Source organism: Cryptomeria japonica, chromosome 11, assembly GCF_030272615.1.
Source record: "Cryptomeria japonica chromosome 11, Sugi_1.0, whole genome shotgun sequence".
In the NCBI taxonomy this organism is placed as follows: Eukaryota; Viridiplantae; Streptophyta; class Pinopsida; order Cupressales; family Cupressaceae; genus Cryptomeria; species Cryptomeria japonica.
This window is the reverse complement of record NC_081415.1, coordinates 22,995,696-23,020,754: the sequence shown is the minus strand read 5'-3', so window position 1 is coordinate 23,020,754 and position 25,059 is coordinate 22,995,696.

Below are 25,059 nucleotides of genomic sequence, written 5' to 3'. Positions count from 1 at the left end.
CATCTGGTGAAATCACTAATAGAAAAGGAAAAAAGGGACTTTGTCAAATTCTTCAAGGAGAAGCAAATCAATTTTTCTTGGTCTTATGCAGACATGTCGAGGGTAGATCCAAATCTCATCAGGCATCACTTGTCCATTGCTCCTGGAGCTAAACCTGTCAAACAAAAATTAAGGAAGATGAACCGACATGTAGCCATATTAATAAAGGCATAGTTGAAGAAGTTACTTGATGCAGGATTCATCCGACCCACCGATTATATGGAATGGATCTCTAACATTGTGCCACTATCAAAACCGGATAAAAGCATCAAGATTTGTGTAGACTTCAGGGATCTCAACAAAGCTTGTCCAAAGGATGACTTTCCTTTGCCAAGCATCAACACCATTGTCTATCTAACAAAAGGACATGCTATGTTATCCCTCATGGATGGATTTTCTGGCTATAACCAAATCAAGATAGCTCCAAAAGATTGCAATAAAACGACATTCATGTGTCTGTGGGGTACATACTTCTAGAACATCATGCCTTTTAGCTTGAAAAATGTTGGTGCAACCTATCAGAGAGCCATCACAACAATCTTCCATGACATGATGCATACTTCTATGGAAGATTATGTGGATGATTTGCTAGCCAAATCATTTACAAGAGAAGAACACCTAGAAATCCTGGATAAAATCTTTCAAAGATTGGAACAATTCAATGTCAGATTGAATCCCAAAAAGTGTGTTTTTGGAGTCGCATCCGAAATTTTTTTGGGATACATAGTGATCCCCTACAAAAAGGATTTTAGAATGTGTTAGGAAGACAAACACAAACACACAAGAAACAATCCAAGTGTTAGTGTTAAAAAACACAAATTAAAGACTATTCTAAGAAAGCATAGCAAGAGAGACACCAAACACAAAATAGAAAGCTTAACAAAACTAAAAAATGCAATAAAACATCTCCAAATGCCCTCCACCATGTTTGTAGCTACTCCTCCCTTGTTCCTCTCCTCTCCAAGTTCCACATGAGTTGTAGCCCTCATCTTTTTGCACTACTATGAAAGTCTTATAGAGATTCAAGATTGAAATGATTAAACTATGCTAATGCAAGTGTAAAACAAACTAAATATGAGATGTTATGTAATTAACTAATGTTAATTTTAGCCAAAAGACAATATTGATTATTCTAGAATTCTCTCTAAAATTCACTATAACTTAGATACACACAATATTTCAGGATTATGGCTATAGGCTTGAGGATGCTTGAGGATTTGAAAATGAGGAATGTGAACTCTATTTATAGGGAAAATGGAGCAATGGATGGTTGAGATTGAATAATTTTAACAAGGGTTGGGATTGAAGGGCTTATGATCCATGTGAGGGCTTTCAATCCAATCCCAGGATGACAAATGTCAACATGAGATGGGTTGAGGGGAGAGGGAAGAAGCATTTAATGTTTGACATGACCTGAAGGTTAACTTGGCAGGTAAGGTTAATGTTAAGTTGAATGAATAAATTCATTATCTAATGAATAATGTCTTTATCCAATGGATAAACGCTTGTGCAAGAGTTAGTGAGGATAATCATGGTCAAAGCAATGAATGTTTGAGGAGACACGTGGGTTAAATGGAGGTTGAGTTAGAGGTAAAGTCTCTAACCATGTAGGTGAGTTGAGTTAACTATAAATGATTATGTAAGAGCCATTAATGGTCATGTAAGAGTCATTAGTGGTTTGAAAGACTTTAGAGGTTATCTTGTTGAACACATAAAGCATTAAACATTTTTAAAAGACTTTGAAGGCTTTGAGAAGTGACTTCAAGTTGCTTAGGAATGTGACAATAATTAGGAGATGAGATTAGGCTTAATTAGGAGGGGTTAGAAGAATTTAGAAAGTGGTTAGAAGAGTCTAGAAGGGGATTTAGGATTGCAAGTGGGTTTGGTGGGTGAGGGAAAATAGGATTTAAATTAAAATAAAATTTATTTATTTCAATTGTGGTTGAAACTTGCATTTTTAGGAGAATGCAAGTGGGGGGGGGGGGGGTAGTTTAGGGATTTAAATAAATATTTAATTTATTTATTTAAAAGAAGAAAGGGGTTAAATTAAATAAATATGATTTATTTATTTAATTGATTTAGAGGTGTGGTTTTAATGAATTAATTTAAATAAATTGGATAATTTATTTAGTTAATAGGAGAAGGGATTGAGGATGAATTAATTAAATATTAATTTAATTAACTATTGGCTAGTGGATAAATAATCAAATAAATAGTAAATATTCATTTAATTGAATGGACAGATTTATGTGACTACACATAGTATCAGAAAAAAGAATTGAGGTGGATCCAACAAAGGTTCAAGCTATCATGGTGATGCTACCTCCTAAAAAATATTAGCCAGCTATAATATCGTCAAGGCAGGCTACAATCCATCATACAATTCATTGCTCAATTAGCCAACAAATGTCTCCCATTCAACCATCTGTTTCATAAGAATGTACCTTTCAGATGGGAAGACAAGTGTGTGGAATCATTCAATCAGCTCAAACAATATCTGGTGAGTCCACGAGTTTTGGTGCCACCAATAGCAGGCAAGCCACTCACCCTCTACATATCAGCGACCGAAGTGTCACTGGAGGCAATGCTGGCACAAGAAGATCTAGCAGGCAAAGAAAGGGAAATCTATTATATTAGTAGGACTTTGAATGGATATGAACTCAACTATACATTCATTGAAAAGGCTTGTTTAGCAGTAGTGTTTCCTTCTCAAAAGTTCCGCAACTACATGCTAGCCGACACAATCAAGCTAGTAGAAAAAATCGACCCACTAAAATATCTACTCAGCAAAGCTGCTCTCATAGGGAGATTAGCAAAATGGGTCATGATCCTAAGAGAGTTCGACATTCAATATACATAATGGAGGGCTATCAAAGGATAAGAAATAGAAAATCAACTGGAAGAAGCACCTCTACCAGACAAAGACCCACTACAGGTGGAATTTCCAGATACGGATGTGCTCTTTGTTGCACCAAAGCAATGGACCCTATACTTTGATGGATCCTATACACAGCATGGATCAAGTGTCGGCATCTTGTTCGTCATTCCAGAAGGACACACAATTTCAAGATCCTATAGATTGATTTTCCCATGCACCATTAATATCGTTGAGTATAAAACTCTAGTGACAAGTATCAAAGTAGTCATGGAATGGAAAATCACATAATTGAATTTCTATGGGGATTCTCAATTGGTTATCAATCATATCAATGATGACTATCAGACAAAAGATGATAAGTTGATGTCATACAAACACATGGTGGAGGATTTTAAGAAATACTTTGTACACATCACATTTGAATAAATTTCAAGGCTAAACAACAGAGTTGCTAATGCAATGGCCACTATCGTCTCACTTCTACAAATTCTAGATTAAACAAAATCGCTATGAATTCCTGGTGGAGCAATTGTTTTCCCCTGTCGATGACAATGTAAAATCCCAAGTCATTTGTACCCTTAACGGTTCTGATTCACCCCTATACGGAAAGATTTATGCCTACCTCAAAGACAATACCCTCCCACTAGACTTGTCTCGTAACAAAAAATAAAGCTTTATCTAACAAGCATATTGATATACCCTAACCTCTGATATGTTTTATTGTCGAGGTCTTGATGGTACTCTTCTTCGATGCCTCGATCATAACAAATCTGACTTTGCCTTAGATGAGCTTCATGAAGGTATTTGTGGTATGCATTCAAGTGGTCCTACTCTTGCTAAGAAACTTTTGAGGATGGGATATTACTGGTCGAAAATGGAGAAAGAGTCATATCAATTTGCTAGGAAATGTCCTAAGTGCCAAATTCATGGCAACCTCATACATGCACCGGCACAAGAGTTGCAACCATTCACTACATCTTGGTATTTTTTTCAATGGGGACTCAACCTAGTGGGAAAGATTCATCCTTCCTTGTCGAATGGACACAAGTTCATCATCACGGCCACCGAATACTTCACCAAATGGATTGAGGCAGTTCCATTGACTATAATGATCGACAAACAAATAGCTTCCTTCATTCTAAATTATCTCATCTGCTGGTATGACATCCCTAGCTCCATTATCACAGATAACAGAAGACCTTTCAAAAATCAAGATGTCCAAGAGCTTTATGAGAGATTCCATATCCAAAATTTCTTTTTGACACCTTATTATCCACAAGGGAATGGCCAAGTAGAGGCCTCAAACAAGACAATCTTGAAAATCCTCAAAAAGATAGTGACTGATGTTGGTATAGACTGGCATGTCCAACTCAACCTTGCACTTTGGGCCTATAGAGAAAGTATTTGCACACCTACAAGAGATACACCATACTCATTGGTGTATGGATCAAAATTTATCCTACCTATTGAGGTAGAGATTCCCTCACTCAGGCTATCCTTGAAAGGCCTCATTCCAAATGAGGAATATCGAGTCAACATGTTGCAAGAGCTAGAGTTGCTTGATGAACATCGCCAACGTGCCTTTGATCATCTCAAGGCATATCAACAAAGAATGTGCATAAGCTATAATCACAAGGTCATCACAAAGGCTTTCAAAATTGGTGATCTGGTCCTAAAGAAAAACCCCCAGAATGAGCAAGATCAGGAAAAGAAGGGCAAATTTGAACCTAATTGGTTATGGCCCTTTGTCATCATATCAGCTTATGGATCAGGAGCATATCAGTTATCAACTTCAGAAGGGGGGCATGCTTGACGAGCCAACCAACAACATCCACATAAATAAATTCTACACTTGATTCGTCCAATGCACAGATCTCTTTGCGGCACCCGAGGATGAGAGACTTGACACTCTTCCTGAACATTATCAAGAACAATCTCCAATTTTGATTGCACCAACTCAATCAATCAATATCAACATTGAAACAACAACAATAACCAGATGTTGATCTGGATCTCATCATGATACGCCAAGTGTTGATATGGATCTCATCACGCATCATTTATTTATAACCCCTCGAGCTAAACCTGTCAAATAGAAACTGAGAAAGATGAACCCACAGGTCGCCATATTGGTTAAAGTAGAGCTGAAGAAATTGCTAGACGTTTGTTTCATCCAACCTAATAGATTATGCCAAATTGATCTCTAACATTGTGCCAGTATCTAAACCAGATAAAAGCATCAGGATTTGTACAGACTTCAGGGACCTCAACAAGGCTTGTCTAAAAGATTATTTCCCTCTACCAAGCATCGATACAATTGTGGATCTCATGGCAGAGCACACAATTCTATCACTCATAGATGGTTTTTTAGGCTACAACCAAAATTGAGATAGCTCTTGAAGATCAAGATAAAACAACATTCACAATATGGCATGCCTTTTAGTTTGAAAAATGCTGGTGCGACCTATGAAAGAGAAATGACAACAATCTTCTATGACATGATGCATACTTTTATGGAGGATTGTGTAGATGAATTGCTAGCCAAATCATTCACAAGAACAGGACACCTGGACATCCTTGATAAAATATTTAGGAGACTAGAACAATTCAGTGTCGTATTAAACCCTCAAAACGTGTTTTTGAGGTCACATCTAGAAAACTCTTGGGCTACATTGTATTAGAAAAAAGACATCAAGGTGGATCCCGCAAAGGTTCAGGCTATCATAGAAATGCAACCTCCAAAGAACATTATTTAGCTACAATCTCTTCAAGGCAGGCTACAATCTATTAGAAGGTTCATTCATCAATTGGCGGACAAATATCTCCCATTCAACTATCTACTTCCTGAAAATGTTCCTTTCAGATGGGAGGACAAGTGTGCATAATCATTCCATCAGCTGAAGTAATATCTCATGAATTAGCCCATTTTGGTGCCACCAATAGCAAGTAAACCACTCATTCTCTACATATCAGCAACAAAAGTGTCACTGGGGGCATTACTAGTACAGGAAGACTTAGCAGGAAAGGAAAGAGCCATCTTTTACATTAGCAGGATGTTGAATGGCTACAAACTCAATTACACCTTCATCAAAAAATATTGTTTAGCTATAGTGTTTGCTTCCCAAAATTTGTGACACTATATGTTATCTCATACTATCAAGTTAGTGGCAAATATTGACCCACTAAAATACTTACTCAACAAAGCCACTCTCATAGGGAGGTTAGAAAAATGGGTCATGATCCTAAGCGAGTTCGACATTCAATATAGAGAAAGGAGGCCTATCAAAGGACAAGCAATAGCAGATCAACTGGCTGAAGCACCCTTACCAGATAGACATCCACTACAAGTGGAATTTCTAGATATAGATGTGCTCATTGTTACACCAAAACAATGGACCCTATACTTTGATGGATCCTATACACAGCATGGATCAGTTGTTGGAATCTTGTTCATTACTCCAGAAGGACACATAATTCCAAGATCCTACAGATTGATGTTCCCATGCACCAATAACATTGTTGAATATGAATCTCTAGTGACATGTATCAAGGTAGTCATGGAGTGGAAAATTACATAATTGAAAGTCTATGGAGACTCTCAATTAGTTATCAATTAGATCAATGATGTCTATCAGACAAAGGATGATAAGTTGATGCCCTACAAACGCATGGTGGATAATTTTAAGAAATACTTTATACACATCACATTTGAGTAGATTCCAAGGCTAGACAATAGAGTTGCTGACGCAAAGGCCACCATTTCCTCACTCCTACAAATTCCAAATAGACAGAATCATTATGAATTCCTAGTAGAGAAATTGTTTTCCCCTGCCTATGACAATCCGGAATCCCAAGTCATTTGTGCCCTAAACGGTTCTGATTCAACCCTATACGGGAAGATCTATACCTACTTGAAAGACAATACCCTGAAACTAGACCTATCTCACAACCAACAATGAAGCTTTATACGACAAGCAACTTGTTATACCTTGACTACTGATATGCTTTATTGTCGAGGTTTAGATGGTACTCTTCTTAGATGCCTTAATCATAATGAATCTGACTCTACCTTACATGAGCTTCACGAAGGTATTTGTGGCAAGCATTCAAGTGGTCCTACTTTTGCCAAGAAACTTCTCAAGATGGGATATTATTGGCCGAAAATGGAAAAAGAGTCCTACCAGTTTGCTAGGAAATGTCCTAAGTGCCTGATTCATGGCAATCTTATACATGCACCAACACAGGAATTGCAACCATTCACTACATCATGGCCTTTTGCCAATGGGGACTCGACCTAGTAGGAAATATTCTTCCTTCCTCCTCAAATGGACACAAGTTTATCATCATAGCCACTAAGTACTTCACCAAGTGGATTGAGGCAATTTCATTAACTACAGTGATTGGCAAATAGCTTCCTTCATTCTAAACTACCTCATCTATCGGTACGACATCCCTAGTTCCATTATCACAAATAATGGACGATCTTTCAAAAATCAAGATTTATAAGAGCTTTGTGAGCAATTTCATATCCAACATCATTTTTAAACACCTTACTATCCACAAGAGAATGGCCAAGAAGAGGCCTCAAAAACGACAATCCTGAAAAATCCTCAAGAAGACAGTGAATGATGCTAGTAAAGATTGGCATGTCCAGCTTAATCCTGTACTTTTCACCTACAGAATGAGTATCTACACACCTAAAAGAGATAGATGAATTAGTATGGTGTATGGATCAGAAGTTATCCTACCTATTAAGGTAGAGATTTTATCACTCTGAGTGTCATTGAAAGGCCTCATTCCAGATGAGGAATATCGAGTCAACAAATTGCAAGATCTAGAGTTGCTAGATAAACGCCGACAACATGCCTTTGATCATCTCAAGGCACATCAGCAACGAATGTGCCGAAGATACAATCGCAAGGTCATCCCATGAGCATTCAAGGTTAGTGACCTATTCCTAAAGGAAAATCCTCAGAATCAACAAGATTGGGAAAATAAGGGGAAATTTGAACCCAATTGGTTGGGACCCTTTGTTATCATATTGGCTTATGTATCAGGGGCATATCAGTTATCAACTTCAAAAGGGGACATGCTTGACGATCCAACCAACAACATCCATCTAAATAAATTCTACACTTGAGTCATCCAATGCACAGATCAAGCAAAAAAGCCAAAAAAAAAAATAATCAAAAAATCGTCACTAGGGTGAAAGCCTGGTAATCAAGTGCCATATGGTACACAAAAAATCAAAAATCAAGAAAAATATTTAAAAAATGAAAAACATATCAAAAAGTACAATAAAAACAAGTGGTGAAAACCTAGCAACAGGTGTTAATTGTGATAGAGAAGCTACTCTATCTATTGGTACTCGCATCATATCTTTTGCTCCATCTGATCTAAGCCCATAGCCATCGCATAACACTTATACACACAACATTATCCTGGACATACTTAGCATAGTCATTGTCCCTAATTATCTCAATATTTATCTAAATCATATCCCACCATGGCTTGGTGATCAGTGTACATATCCATATCAAAGTAGTATCGGTAGTAAGGGGCAAACATCTTGACCTCACTAGGGAAATTTTGCCTTGAGGATTTAAACAACAGTCCAAACACATAGTAAGACAACAAGGATCAGACCAACCAACAGTGACCACAACAATGCAAGAAGGCTAGACATCACAGACTTGAACTGATTACAACTAAACAAAAGATCCATTTGCAAGATGTTTTATTTGATAAGAATACATTTTGGATAGCATGCATTCTGACTTATGGTTTTGATTTTCGCTTATCATAACTCCTAAGCAACTCAAGGATGACTCACAGACTAGAGAAGCAAGGAAGGAATGTGATGTTTTCTTTGTCTGCTATTTGGGAGTGAAGCCTTCTACTATGCAAATTTGTTCTACAACGTGATCCAGTGGCATATCACTGAGGACATTTCGAATTTGTATAGGACTAAGGTTGACTCTTGTCTGTTTTACACAAGAAACACTCAGGTCATCTTGGTTCAATTATACCTCGATGCTTGTGTCGTTTTGCAATATCAAAATCCATGTAAGTTACACTCAGGTTGTTATGGTTCAATTATACCATGACACTTGTATCAACTTTCAACAAATCAAGGCTCGATAATGAAAAAAAGAGGAAGAATTGGTAATTTGATCAAAACAGATGGCAACATTGAGAATGAGAATGCATATCATATTCAGGTTGCATTTAGATCATTATCATATATGCATGAGATTGCATTATCATTTTAATCTGCATGAGATTGCATTATCATTTTAATCTGCATGAGATTGCATTATCATTTTAATCTGCATTATATTGTGTAGTCACACAAATCTATCCAGCTTAATTAAATAAATATTAGCTATTTATTTGATTAAAAATCCACTAGCCATCAGTTAATTAAATTAATATTTAATTAATTCATCCCCAAACATTCTTCTATTAATTAAATAAATTATTCAATTTATTTTAATTAATTCATTAAACCAAATTCAAATCAATTAAATAAATAAAATCTATTTATTTAATTAAAATCCCCCTATTCCTCTTTTAAATAAATTAACATTTATTTAAATCATTTTAAACCCCCCCCCCCACTTGCATTTTCCTACAAATGCAACTTGCACACATTTATTGAAATAAATAAATTTTTATTTTTAATAAAATCCTATTTTCCCTCACCCACCAAATCCACTTGCAAAATCTAATCCCCTTCTAGATTCTTCTAACCCCTTCCTAATTAGCCTAATCCATCCCCTATTTATTGTCACATTCCTAATTAAAATGGAGTCACTTCTCAAAGACTCCAAAGTCTTTGAAAAGCATTTAATGTTTTGTGTGTTCAACAAATTAACCCCCAAAGTCTTCCAAGACCACTAATAGCTCTTACATGACCATTTATGGCTCTTACATAACCATTTATGGTTATTTCAAACTTGTCTCCCCAAACATTTATTGTTTTGACCATATTCATCCATTTCACATGTGCACAAGAGTTTATCCATTGGATAAAAGCTTTATTCTTTGAATAAAGAGTTTATTCATTCAACCAACCTTGACTTTAACTCCCAAGATCATGTCAAACATTTAATGCTTATTCCCTCCCCTCTCAACCTATCTCACATTGACAATTGTCATCCTGGGATTGGGTTGAAAGCCCTCACATGGATTTGAAATCATTCAATCCTGACCCTTGTTGAGATTGCTCAATCTCAACCATCCATTGCTCCCTTTTTCCTATAAATAGAGCCCATTTCTTCATAATCCAGATCTTGAAAACTTGTATGCATTTAAGCTATAGGCATTTTAAGAGAGCATTTAGCATAGCAAACTAATATCTTTGTTATTTTGGTTAAAATAAATCATTTTAGCATCAATAGCATAGTATTAGCTTTTCATTTCATATTTGAAGAACAATACTAAATCTCAATCCTCCATAAGCATCCATAGTGCAAAAATTTGCTGAGAGCTACACTATTTTGGAACTTGGAGAGGAGAGGAACAAGGGAGAAAGAAACTAAGAGCATGTTAGGAGGTATTTGGAGATGCCTCACCATATTTGCTTTGTTAGTTAAGTATGCTTTCATGTTTTTAGTGTCTCTCTTAGTATGCCTTTTTAGATTAGCTTTTGTATGACTAACACTAACGATTTTCTTGTGTCTTTTGTGTTGTTTATCATTTGCTAACCTTGTTCATTTAGGAGGGCATCATTTGGTGAACCCGACATGAATCAAGACCACCAAAAATATCATTTTTTTTACAAACTAACATGTCTGACTGTTGAAAGTGTCACACAGCTTGCGCTTTGGCGCTATTGAACATGTTCTAGCACTACCGACATTTGCGTTTTTAGCGCTATTGTTTTTCCAATAGCGCTATTGCCCAAATTTCAGCGCTTTTGGTGTTGTTCTAGCGCTTTTGTCATTCTTCTAGCGCTATTGATAAACTTCTAGCGCTTTTGCCTCTCTGTCCTTCCCGTTCTTTCAGCGCTTTTGTGTTAAATAGCGCCTCTGTTCAAACACAGACTAGCGCTATTGTAACAGAGAGTTGTATGAAAATTCCTTGTAACCAAAAACCAAAAATTTGAGGCTTGTAGAAGCCCACCAAGACATGCGGATTTTTCTAACTAATTGACTTTTGTGTAGGTTCTAATCTTTTTTTTTGTGTAGGGGAAGGAGTTAGTTTAGATGCTTTAAATTTTCTTTTTTTACTTTCTTTCAACAAAAGTTGGTTAAAAAGAATCCATTCTTCCTTCTTGTACAAGTTAAAATAAACCTCACATCTCATTTTGGAGTGCATAAAATGAACCTCAAACTTGTTTTTGGTGCTTAAAAGAAAATTCATCCTTCTTTATTGCAAGGTAAAAAGAACAACAAACTTCAAACTTTGCTTTCATTACAAGTTAGGGATACATTTTATTTTGGTGTTTAAAATCAACAAGACAAAGTTCCTTTCTTGCATCAAACTTAAAAATCACAATCCACACTTCAATTTTTGGGCAAGTAAAAAGAACAATCCACTTGTTTTGATTTTTGCAAAACAAATTTTACTCCAAAGCAAACGTGTTTTCATTAAGTTGACCAGGATTTCCAAATTCTAGATTACAAAACACATTGCCTTTGAAAGTTAAAAAGAACACCATGGTTGTTGGAGCAACATCTCCAAGTAGTTAGATCACATTGCAATGATGGATTAAAAGGAACAAGAGTCTTTTGTGCTTGGCACACTTGTGCAAAAAAGTCAGTCGAGTGGTCCTACCTCTAACACACACTATCCTCTCCCTTGGCTCTCGTGGTCCTAGGTGCAAGAGAAAAGTGTTAGTAACACTCAAAATTTTATCTTTTTAAGAGAGGCCTGCCAAGGGATCGATACTCTTGGGAACGACCTCGAGCGGTAAATCCTTCGAGCCGCTATAGAAATCAGGTGAGAGCGAAAGTTGTAGCCTTGGGTATAGTTGTTCCTACAGTGTAACTAGCCGAAAGGACAAATGGGCCCCACCACCAGTTACAAGGCTCTTAAGTGAGTCACTGCAGAATGAACTTATGTCCAAAAACATCGAACATGACTAAACACCTTTAAGTAGTATCCCACCCGTTCTATTGATTGAGGATATTTGAGATATAATTTAGTGCAAGAGCATAGATGGTTTTGCTCCCAAGATACTCACCATACATATTTCCTTGAGTAGAAACATAGCTTTTTGAAAAGTCACTTGTGGCTTGATAAAAGTGGTGACTCCCCCATCACAGGGATCATCTATTTGTTATGCTCGTGCAAGACTTAGTATATCACATCCTTACCTGCCACGGCGGGATTCATAAGGTATGTAATACCAAAGTCAAAGAAATATCAAGATGTGGGCTAAATTTATCACAACTGGCCATTTGACCTTAGGGATAAAAAATGTTTGAAGTGTGTTCGTTTTAAAGACCAAGTGCAAATTGAGCCGACTTCGGGCTTTGGAAATACACCTTAAAATACATCTAAAGGAAGGGTCATATACAAGTCTCAGGATTGGGTTGATCTAGACCCATACTCATTTGTGCCTTTGGAGGCAACATTCTTGTGTTTGTGTGCTTGTTGTTTTCTTGTCAAAGAAAAATTAAAAAAAATCACTCCCAAAAACAAAGTATTCATCCAACCAAACATCTTTCAAAAACAACCAAACACATCAAAAACAAAGTGCAAACAACAAAAGTATCAAAAATTTTATGACCATTCTTCACATCTTGCGAAAGAAGAAGCATCATCAGAATATCAACTTGAAAAGAAGACCATTAAGCTCAAAGGATTTGATCAAAAGGAAGAAATTCTTCTATATAAATAGACAAATCTTCGTCTCACATAGAGTCTTTTTGCATCACATGCGTCTCTACCTTCAAGGCAAAACAAACGAATTTGATTCTGAATCATTGAACCATAGAGCTTTTATGCAATATAGAGCTCTGAGTTATCACAAAAACCAAGGAGGAAAGATTAATCCCAACTTCTTCCCAAACATCTGTATCACATACAACACAGCTCGAGAAATACCACCAACACCCGAAAGGCAAGAGGTAGAGTTTGTCCCATTTGTAACACAAAGTTTTTATTGAAAGTTGAAAACAAAACATCCATCATCTTACTCATCCATCATCACTTCATCATCAATCCGTCCCAACTCTGAACACATTAAGAGGTTCTTGTCCCAAGATTCCTTTTTAGATATTGCTTGAATCAAACACATCACATCACTTTTTAGATTGTTTCTACATCTAGGATAAGCTCATCCTAAGAAACACATCTACGCAGGTTAAAACTAGTTCATGAGTGAATCCTCTCATTACTAGGTAGTTAAATCTGTAACACATCTCAGATTTCTCTACACCTTATCACATTAAAACTTATCAAACAAACAAGCAATTCAAAGAAGGAATTTCGGTTACATCTACCTTAAAAGTGCTAGAGATCCACATACAACACAATTCATCAACCATCAAATCTCTCATTTCATCAAACACTCATCATCATTTTCACACAACTTCAACAAAAGCTTGTAAAGCAAAATGGCTCAAACCCAATCACAATCGAGGCAACGAGAAATAGAAATGGAAGAAGAAGAAGAGGAAAATCTCAATGAATTTCAAGAAGCACTTGGAGGAAATGCGAATGACGAAAACCCAAGTACTCCTACTCCTGCAACAATAGAAAGGGCTCAGCATAACCCTCTCTTTAACAGATTATTTGACGAAATACTCAGGAGTAATGCAGATGCTCACTTCTTAAGACTCGCTCAAGAGGGAGCAAAACTCCCCTCTGACTTTGAGCTTGCCCAATTAAGACAAGCATCAGAAAGACAAAGTCGCCATGAAGAAGAAAGAGGTAGAGATCCCATCAGATATAACATTCCTCGAGGTAACCCACCACCTCCTCCTCCAAATGAAATGGAGATGTTGCGGCAACAAGTCGAGAATCCCGCCAAACAACTTCATAGTGGTGTCAAGACTAACCAATTCTCACTCAATGACATCTGTCCCTATCCTTTTGATAGGAATCTTTACATGCCACCCTTTCCACGTGGGTTCGAAACACCCAAATTTGAAAAATATAGAGGAAAGGGAGATCCTCGCGATCATGTCAGAGAATTTCATTCCGCTTGTCTTGAAGTGGCATATGAAGACACCTACCTAATGCACCTTTTTCCCCAAAGCTTGGGAGGAACAACCACATCATGGTTTTCCCGACTACCAGGTGGCATTAGAACATTTGAGGAACTCATCCAAAAATTCCTCGCACATTACTCTCATAACATTGAATGCGACATCACCATGGCTGATCTGTGCAACACCAAACAAAAACCAGGTGAACTATTCTCAGTATTCCTACAATGATGGCACCAAATGTCTAGCAGACGTTCTCTTCAGTTACCTGAATGAGAACTAGTGGAAATATTCATTTCCAACTTAAACGAAGAAATGGAATTTCACCTGGATGTCAAAGACATAGACTCTTTTAACGATATGATCACCAAGGGTTTGAAATGTGAACGGGCACTCATCAAGAAAGGACTCATCAAAATCTTTAATGAACCAAAAGACGGTCCTCGCCCATGCTTCAATAGTGATAAACCAAGCTTCTGGAATAAAAACAAGAATATCGTCAATGATGGGGTTGTGGATGCCCGGACTGTCCAAAATGCACAACCTGTGGTTCGGTTGGAGGACAAAATCCTCCACCTTAGAATAACACAAATGTTCCTTCCAATCAAGGTCGCATCACATCTCATGATGAACCAAGACCTTGTCAGCAAAAACAAAAACGCACATACACTCCCTTAGGGGAACCCATTGAAATAGTATTACGACAACTCATTTCTCAAAATTTGGTCACTCTACCTAAACTATCAAACTATGAACCTCAGGTCAAACCGGCATGGTGGCGAGATACTGAACACTGTGAATTTCATCAAGGAAGAGGACACAAGACAAGTAATTGTCACCGATTAAAAGATCTCATTCAGGATCTTATTGATCGAGGAGAAATTGAAATTGAAGGACATGACCCAAAAATGACAAATAATGATCATCTGATGTTCAAAAATCCACTTCCATCACAAGATCAAAGGGGTCCTTCCACTTCCAGGCGAGGCACTGATACCACTGATTATACACAGGCTGCGTCTAATTACACTATAAATCATCTATATGATGCCAGTGAACAAGTTGCAACTATAACCTTCAAAAATCCCAACTCAAATTGCAATGTTGTTACGCGTCGCGGCAAAGTTACCATCAAAGTAGCTCCACAAGGCACCACCTCCATCCCAAAGCAGTACAATCTTGTGGAACAATTAGACAAAACGCCTGCGCTTATATCCATTTTAGAGATTTTGCGTCTATCACCATCTCATAAAACTATCTTGGGTCAAGCACTCCAAGAGGCGTCAGTCCCTGCAAATCTGAACACAGACCAATTTCAAGCCATGGTTGGAAATCTAAAGTCCTCACCTTGTCTCACTTTTTCCGAAAGTGACAACTCTTCCTTCCAGCAACCTCATAACGCTTCACTACACATTGAAGGCTTTATCAACCAACACAGGATCAAGCGAGTCTTGATAGATAATGGAGCAAGCCTAAACATTTGTACACTACAGTTGGTCACAGCATTGGGATATGCAATAGAATCAGTGGATCCTCGCAAGAAGATCACCATCAAAGCCTATGACGATCCAGAGCGTTCATCCAAAGGAGCTGTGGTACTACCAATCCGAGTGGGCCCTATAGTAAATCACATCATCTGTCAAGTTCTGGACCTTCCTCTACCATACAATCTATTATTAGGGAGACCTTGGATACATTCCATGCAAGCCGTTCTATCTACCTACCATCAATGTATCAAGTTCCCACATAATGGTGCAGAGATCACAATCATGGGTGATGCAAATCCCTTTGCGTTTTGCCATAATATCAGCCATCAACCAGAGATTACTATGCCTAATAATAGAGAAGCCATTTCCTCCACATCAAATATAAATCTCGCCTCTCTTGCCAGTTCAAACACCCCTATACCAAAGCAAGAAAAACTTAAAATGAAAATAGTAGAGGAAGGTCCCGGGGAATACAACTTGAGTCAACTCTTTTGTGTGGGGCAGATGCCCACTTCCCCTAGAACACATGGTAAACCATAGCAGTTACTCCAACAACCACTGACCACACCAGCGTGTGCTTTGATGCCTTTCATCCTTGGAAAGAGTCAAGAGGAAGAAACCCAAGATGAGGACCTAGCAGAATGGATCTATAAAGATCCCATCACCACTGATATACCACAAGTTAAGCTTCCTACGGATCAGTATGGCAAAGGTCTCCTCATTATGCAAAGAATGGGATATGATGGTCAGAGTCCTTTAGGATATTGCAAACAAGGACGACATGAACCTCTGCTACCAGAATTTAAACCCAAAGGTAATACAGGCCTAGGCTTTGAGAAAGAAATCTTTCCTAAACTCAGATTCAAAGGAAAATCCAGCAAACCATCATGTCAGCCTACTACAAAAAGGACACCTTTCATCATTAAAGCAGCCTCAAGCACCATCCCAACTGCCCCATTGAGGCTCACAAACCCAACGCAACCATCTACAATACCAATCATCCCACCAAGCAAATCAATAATCCCATCAATAACACTAGTAGCAGCAGCAACTGTATCAGAACCCGCAGCACAATCTATGGCACCACCAGTTCCAGCAGAAGCCACTGAGTCAATATTACCGATACTCCCCATATCAGATTCCTTGATCCCCATCAAACTTTCTGCAACACCGATCACTACAAAGGTACATAAACCAATCACGCCGGCAGTATTTAACTCAAAAGATATCCCAGTGTGGTATAGTAATCAGATGCTAGAAAGTGACTCAGAGACCGACTCACATGAATGGGAATTTGATTCGGTGCAACTTAATACTTCAGATGAGGAAGACACATCACCACCTCTGCCATGCAAAGACATCCATGTTTATGGAGAAGCACAGATAAAGACCACATGGGTTCCTAAACTGGAAACATCTTCCATAGACCCTACGTCTCATCCTACACCTGATTCTGACAGGGAGAGTACCATCAACAACCTTCACCATAACGTCTTAACCCTCACTGATACATCTAACACACATAACCTAATTGATGAAGTAATACCCATTATCCACCCTGAACTCATCGAATGGAACCAACCAAATACCCCATGTCTTGACTTCTTCCAAAACGATGAGGCCATCATTGACTTTTTGGAATTAAGGGATAACCTACCAAGCGGGGATCACAAAGCTGGATTCACCATTGAACTTAATAGCGCAGCATACTTCGGGGCAGATGCCAAACCCTTCAGTTGCAAAAATATAACAATAAAACATGGATCTTCTAGTGAAAACCGCACCGTGGCACTGTTTGATCCAACAAAAGTAAAAAGAAAGAGTGTATCCAATGGTGAAAACCTCTCTGAGGCGCCTGAGGATGAAGGGTTTGACATTCTCCCTGCTAGTACACAATAGGAATGATCAACGATTCTCATCGAGGAAACCAAAGAATACAATGTGGGGACTCCTGAAAATCCTCATATCATACATCTAGCATCTCTTCTCACTCCGGAGGAATAGCCTAAATTTATAGAGTTCTTCCAGAAGCGTCAAATCAAATTTGCATGGTCCTATACAGACATGCCTGGGCTTGATCCTGATTTAGTCATACATCACCTCACAGTAGCAGAAGGAGCCAAACCTGTCAAACAGAAGCTTCGTAAGATGCATCCTCAGATTGCAGTGCTAGTCAAAACAGAACTCAAGAAACTCCTAGATGTTGGTTTCATTAGACCAATCGATTATGCAGATTGGATCTCCAACATTGTACCTGTCGGCAAACCAAAAGGGGGCATCCGCATTTGCACTGACTTCAGAGATCTGAATAAGGCATGTCCTAAGGATGACTTCCCCCTACCAAATATCGACATCATAGTGGATCTGACAGCAAGACATGCTATGCTTTCACTCATGGATGGCTTTACAGGATATAATCAAATAAAGATCGCACCCGAAGATCAACATAAGACAGCCTTCACATGTCCATGGGGCACATATTGCTGGAATGTAATGCCTTTTGGTCTCAAAAATGTAGGAGCGACCTATCAAAGAGCAATGACCACCATCTTCCATGACATGATGCATACTATGATGGAAGATTATGTCGATGACTTACTAGCAAAATCACTTACCAAAGAAGGACATCTCCACATCTTAGGTAAAATCTTTGATAGACTGGAACAATACCATGTTCGACTCAACCCAAAGAAATGTGTCTTTGGAGAAACCTCCGGGAAGCTTCTAGGATACATTGTCTCCAGCAAAGGTATTGAGGTCGATCCAACAAAGGTTAAGGCAATCATGGACATGCCATCACCAAAGAATATCAGTCAACTAAGGACATTACAAGGGCGGCTTCAATCCATCCAAAGATTCATTGCACAATTGGCTGATAAGTGTCACCCATTCACACACATGCTACACAAGAACATCCGCTTTCAGTGGGATGCCAAATGCCAGCAAGCATTTCAGATGCTTAAAGACTATCTCATGAATCCACCATTGCTGATGCCACCAAATCCAAGTAGACCGTTGTTACTCTATATCTTAGCAACAAGTACAACATTGGGTGTACTACTAGCACAACATAATGCAGAAGGAAAAGAGTGTGATGTTTACTAAATCTCTCGCACACTGGTGGGCTATGAACTCAATTACACACCTATTGAGCGAGCTTGCTTAGCAGTAATCTTAGCAGCTACTAAACTGAGGCACTGTCTATTAACACACAAGGTACAGCTCATTGCAAAGATTGATCCACTCAAGTATTTACTTAGCAAAGCAGTATTGACAGGTCGCTTGGCCAAATGGGTGATGATTCTAAGTGAATTTGATATTGAGTACGTGGACTGTAAAGCTATCAAAGGTCAAGTTATTGCAGATCAGTTGGCCGATGCACCACTCATAGGTGATCATCCTCTCATTTCCAATTTTCCAGATGAAGAGATATTCATGATCACAACAGCACAACCATGAAAACTATACTTTGATGGTTCATACACTAGGCATGGCTCAGGGGCAGGCATTCTGTTTATCACACCTCAAGGTGATAGCATCCCGAAGTCTTACAGGCTCACATTTCCATGCACCAAAAACATAGTAGAGTATGAGGCCTTGATCACAGGACTCAGGCTAGCCATACAATGGAAATTACAAGAACTGCAAGTATATGGCGACTCACAACTGGTCATTCGACAAGCAACAGATGAATATCAGACCAAGAATGATAAACTCATGCCATATAAGCAAATGGTGGACAATCTAAAGACATCATTTACTACTATCACTTTTGAGCGGATACCAAGAGATCAGAATCAAGTTGCTGACGCCATGGCTACCATCGCATCTCTCCTAGATCTTCCACAGAATTCAACACGCTATGAGTTCTTGGTAGAACAGCTTTGGATCCCCGCTTATGATATCCCTGAATCCGAAATGATATGTCACCTTGTCGGTTCTGAATCCCCATGGTACAGTGAGTTCTACACCTATCTCCGCGATCACACCCTTCCTCCCAACCAATCGAATAACCAACGTAAAACCTCTATTCGCCAAACTGCTCGATATACCATTATTGCCGAAACCCTATACCGACGCAGTCTTGATGGTACTCTCCTTCGATGTCTGGAACAAGGTGAGATAACAAAGGCTTTGGAAGAAGTCCATGAAGGAATTTGTGGGACTCACTCAAGTGGTCCATCACTAGCCAAGAAACTCCTGCGCAATGGATACTATTGGCCATCTATGGAAAAAGATTCTTACTACTTTGTCAGAAAATGCAAGAAATGTCAAGTTCATGGTGACCTGATACATGCACCAGCCCAGGAACTGCAACCAATCACGACACCATGACCTTTCTGTCAATGGGGCCTTGACCTTGTGGGTAAGATTCATCCATCTTCATCCAATGGCCATAAATTCATTATTACCACCACCGAATATTTCACAAAGTGGATCGAAGCTGTTCCACTTACCCAAGTCATCGGCAAGCAGATCGCCTCATTCATCCTCAACTACATCATCTGCTGGTATGGTGTACCCATGTCCATCATCACAGATAACAGTCTTCCTTTCAAAAATCAGGATGTCCGCGAACTCTGTGAGAAATTTCATATCCAACACCGCTTTTCCACTCCTTATTACCCACAAGGCAATGGTCAGGCTGAAGCATCCAATAAAAACATATTAAGAATCCTCAAGAAGACAATCAATGATGCTGGTCGTGATTGGCATGTTTAATTGAATCCAGCACTATGGGTATATCAAACTAGCATTCGAACCCCTACAAGTTCAACTCCTTATTCATTGGTCTATGGTACAGAAGCTATCTTACCTATTGAGGTTGAGATCCCATCATTACGGGTTTCCTTGCACAATCTCATTGATGATGAAGCCTACAGAGTATCTCGTCTTCAGGACTTGGAGTTACTTGACGAGAAGCGACAAGCTACGTACAACCATCTCAAAGCCTATCAGCAGCGCATGAGAAAAAGCTACAATCATTGAGTTAGATCTTGTATATTTGAGGTAGGTGATCTTGTTCTACGAGAGAATCCTCGCAACCAACCAAACAGAGAACATCAGGGCAAGTTTGAATCAAACTGATTGGGCCCATATGTTGTCACTATTGTATTTGGGTCTGGGGCATATCAGTTGGCTACATCAGAAGGAGAACCGCTAGCAGATCCAATCAACAGCATGCACCTCAAAAGGTTTTATACCTAAGCTACACATAGCATCAGGCTCCCCTGCATACCAAAAAATACCAAAAACATTTAGAAAATGTCCTGAAGAAATACAAAAACATTCAAAAAAGTAAAGAAAAATCATACATCCAAACGGTGAACAACCACTCCGGTGGCACCTTGGGTAAGTGCGATGGTGAAAACCTGGCAAACAGGCGCCACTCGTAATGACAATGGCTCCAGTATCTTTCAGGCTCGTTGCAATCACATTCATACATACACACATCCATCCGTCCAAACCATGGCTTGTCATTTGATCTGTAATCAGAGATAGTACTTCATGCGTCTTGCATCCCACTTTGTCATAGTCATGTCTACACTTGGGGGCAATACCCTTACAATCTAAATGATGGAAGTGGATTCTACATTACTAATGATTCATTGGCAAAAACATCCAAAAAACACTTCAAAATACCAAAAACATTGAAAAACAATCATCAAAATCCAAAAACATTCAAAACTGTTCCACAAAATCCAAAAACATCAGAAAACATCGAAAATCAAAACAAAAACATGACGACACCTTGTACATATTCATCCGAGTAGATACAAAACAAACATTGACACAAACACTCACACAATGACCACTTATCAAATTGACCAAACAATCAACATCAACAATCAAAACTATCTTAAACAAGGATGCATCCTTCCTTACCAAAACAAAGACAAAGTGACATTTTCTTTGACAAGAAAATTATGTTAAGCTATCAAATACTTGGTTGATTTGTGAGTACAATCGTTTGTTTATCTGTATCGGGATCTTTCAGCATTGTTTTAAATCGTTTGTGCATTATTTTCGATGAAGTTCTGGGGCATGTACTAATGGTGTCTACGTGGGAAGTTCACTAAGCTACGTGATCTTATGCCAAATGCAGTCATGGATCACTACGGCTTGTTGACTACAGTGTATAGCTCGACCATATGAGCATGAACCATTACCAAGGATCCTTATTCTTTATTCTTTATGTATATATTGTTTGTTTGCAGGTACAATGCTCATTCTTTGGTTCCTCCCCATCCAAATTGGATAAAGGTTTTATTTCTTAGTACAGTATGCACTTGTCTCGGGATATGATCAGCCTAAGATCAAGGAGGACGATCCAAGTCATGCATGAACGGAGATAAATCCTTGTCTGTTCCACAAGCAATACTCTGGTCGACTTGACCCTTATATCAAGTCATTTGTATTAACTTGCTATATAAAATCCATGTAAGGAATACTCAGGTCATCTTGAATCATTATGTCAAGATGCTTGTATTCTCTTCCAACATTTTAAAGCTCAATGATGAAAATAGAGCACTATGGATCGTCATTTCCATCTCATCTGTTTATATATTGCATTCCGTTGCATATCACCCATCCATTCATTCATATGTAGGCTTTACATGCAAAAGTGACCAATAAAACTGGTCTTGGATACAATCATGACCAAGTACTCTGATACATCATCAATGCATCATGCAAAGTCTTAAAAACCTTGCATTCCTCATGCTCATATCATCATCGCATTTAGTTGCATCTTGTATTCAGTCCATTCATGTCATTTTTAACTTAATATTGCATATAGTTCATGTTTGACATTAGTTTTCATTAACCAATTGCATCATTGCATCAATCATCAATAATTAGATTCATTCATAGGATCAAATAGTCTTTGATTGTTTTAAAATCATTTACTAAGCATTCATTTAATGTCAACATTATCCATCATCCTTTATCATTTATTATTGTATTCATTCATTAGTGAAAGAGTGCATTCATTCATCCATTTATTAAAGTATCTTATTATGCTCATTTTAGGATTCATTTCACATTACATTCATTATCCTTTTTTAAATTGCATTAAGGTGCAGTTATTAAAAACATAACTTATAGTATCATTACATTATCATCACATTATCATCACATTATCATTTGTACTTAAATCATATTTAAATGTTTAGAATCATAACTCCATTTGTTTCCAAACATTGGTTTATACCATTATCTATATCCATTATACATATGCATTCATTTAGGCATTATCATATAAACATATGTACTTTACATTTTGTTTATCCATATTACATTCATCTACACACATCTAGATGCATACCCATACATAAAATCAATCATTCAACCATTGCATTTAACACCCTCGCATAAACCATCTCATCATTATATCATTGCAATAGGAAACACCACAATCCTGTTCATAACTCATACACATATATTATCATCATGGCATTACATACATAAAGCATTCCATCAAATAGCGAAATAAATCATACACATATAAAACTTGCATTCATATGTCAGCATCCAACATCATACATCATCATAAAAATATGCATAAAAGAAACATCTCATCAAATGCATACATGTACACATATCCATCTAAGCAATAAACTCATCATCCTACATAAACATCCATAAAAAATCAAATGCATATCATCAAAATATGGGATCTCCTCATATATATCATCTCATATATCAGAGTACAATGAAGTCTACAAAAATTGGCTACCAAGAGCCATCCAAGATACAGTCCAAAAAATAAACAATGATACAATACATATATGCAAAAATGCTCTCTCAAATGCCACTCTGGCCAGATGTTGTACCACCACCACCATCACCACCTGCTCTCCCACTGGTGCCTGCACCACCTGATCTATCTCTCCGTGGAGGCCTCATCGAACCCCCACTCCCTCCTGCATCCCCTGATCTCTCCTACCGTAGAGGACCCATCACACCCCCACTGCTCTACGCCCTCTGCGATCGCTCTGATCTAGCCTGTCGCATCTGAGAATAGCTAAGAGGTCGTTGGCTAACTGGCACAACCTGCTCATACAAACCCCGCCAGTAGTCTATCTCTACCTGTGCTCGTCGCATCTCCCTCATCACCTCCCCCGTAGGACAATGTGCCCCTACTCCAACCCGGACTCTCTCTTACAACTTGGCCAATCTCTCCACTGCACTATCCCTCTCCTGCAGCACCACCGCCAGCTCTGCCTCTCGTGCAAATAGCTGCACATCCCTAGCTGCTACCTCCTCCTCTAAATCTTCTATCCGGGTCTGCAAATGAGCTATCATATGATCCCGCAGATCTCCAGTGGCTCCCTCCTCGGTGTCCATCGTCGTCTCACCTGTATCACCCTCTCCAGTAGGCCCCTCCCCTCTGTCCATCGGGATCTCTCTCTCCGTCCCCCTCCCACTTAGCTGAACTCCTCCCTGTATCAATGGTCCCTGTGATATCTGTAAAGGCAGTCCACCTCTCCCTCTCCGCTGCCTCTACAACCCCAACCCACCTCCTCCTCCACCTCCACTACCTCCTCCTCCTCCTCCACCTCCACCTCCTCCACCTCCTCGTCCACCCCCTCCTCCATCTCCTCCACCTGCCCTGGGTCCTCGATCTCCTCCTCTCCTCCATCTCCTTCCTCTCTCATCCTCAAAATCTGGGATCAGCTCAGCTGGATCTGATATCCGTAGGATCGGGTGCGCTGCCAAGTACTGCGTATACTCATCTGTCACACCTGCATCCATGACCCTCAGTCGAATATCCCATGGTCTCGCCTGCAAGATCCGAAACTCTATCAGTGCTTGATCACTGGTAGGTGCTCCCAAGCCCAAATATGTAGCAGCGTCATGCCCACTGCTAAGGAACCCCTCCCCCAATAAACAACCTCATGGAGCTCTTGGTACATGTGCGCCAGCACACACGACCCCCATGCAAATCGGGTCCCTCGATCATCATCATCTCGATAACCTGTCCCCATCTGACGGCCAACCCATGTGATTGCCTGTCCGGACAAAGGAGTCCTCCCACGATCCCTGCTAACACTACTGGCAGAGGCTCACATAATGTCGCTATATCCTCCCACGCAATGGAGCCATCGTCAATAAACACGTCCTCATCAAAAATCCTCTGAACTGCAAGAGTCCCCCAGGATCTGTCGTATGTGACCAACTCCCCTCGAATCGGAATCCGTAGGATGCGCCACACATCCTCCAGGGTCACTATCATCTCCCCCTATGCTAAATGGAAGGTGCACGTCTCGCTATGCCACCGCTCTGCCAGTGCTGTGATCAAACCGTGATTCATACGAATCACGGGCATGTGCATCACCTCATATAAACCTGTCGCGGCAATGCAATCGATCTCTGCCTCTGTCAATTGGTCCCGCAACTCCTGTGTCACGGGATGGCGATCACGTAACTGCAACACGCGTAGCTCCTCCTGCACATGGACATTCATCAATCACCATCAGTTGTTTTGTTT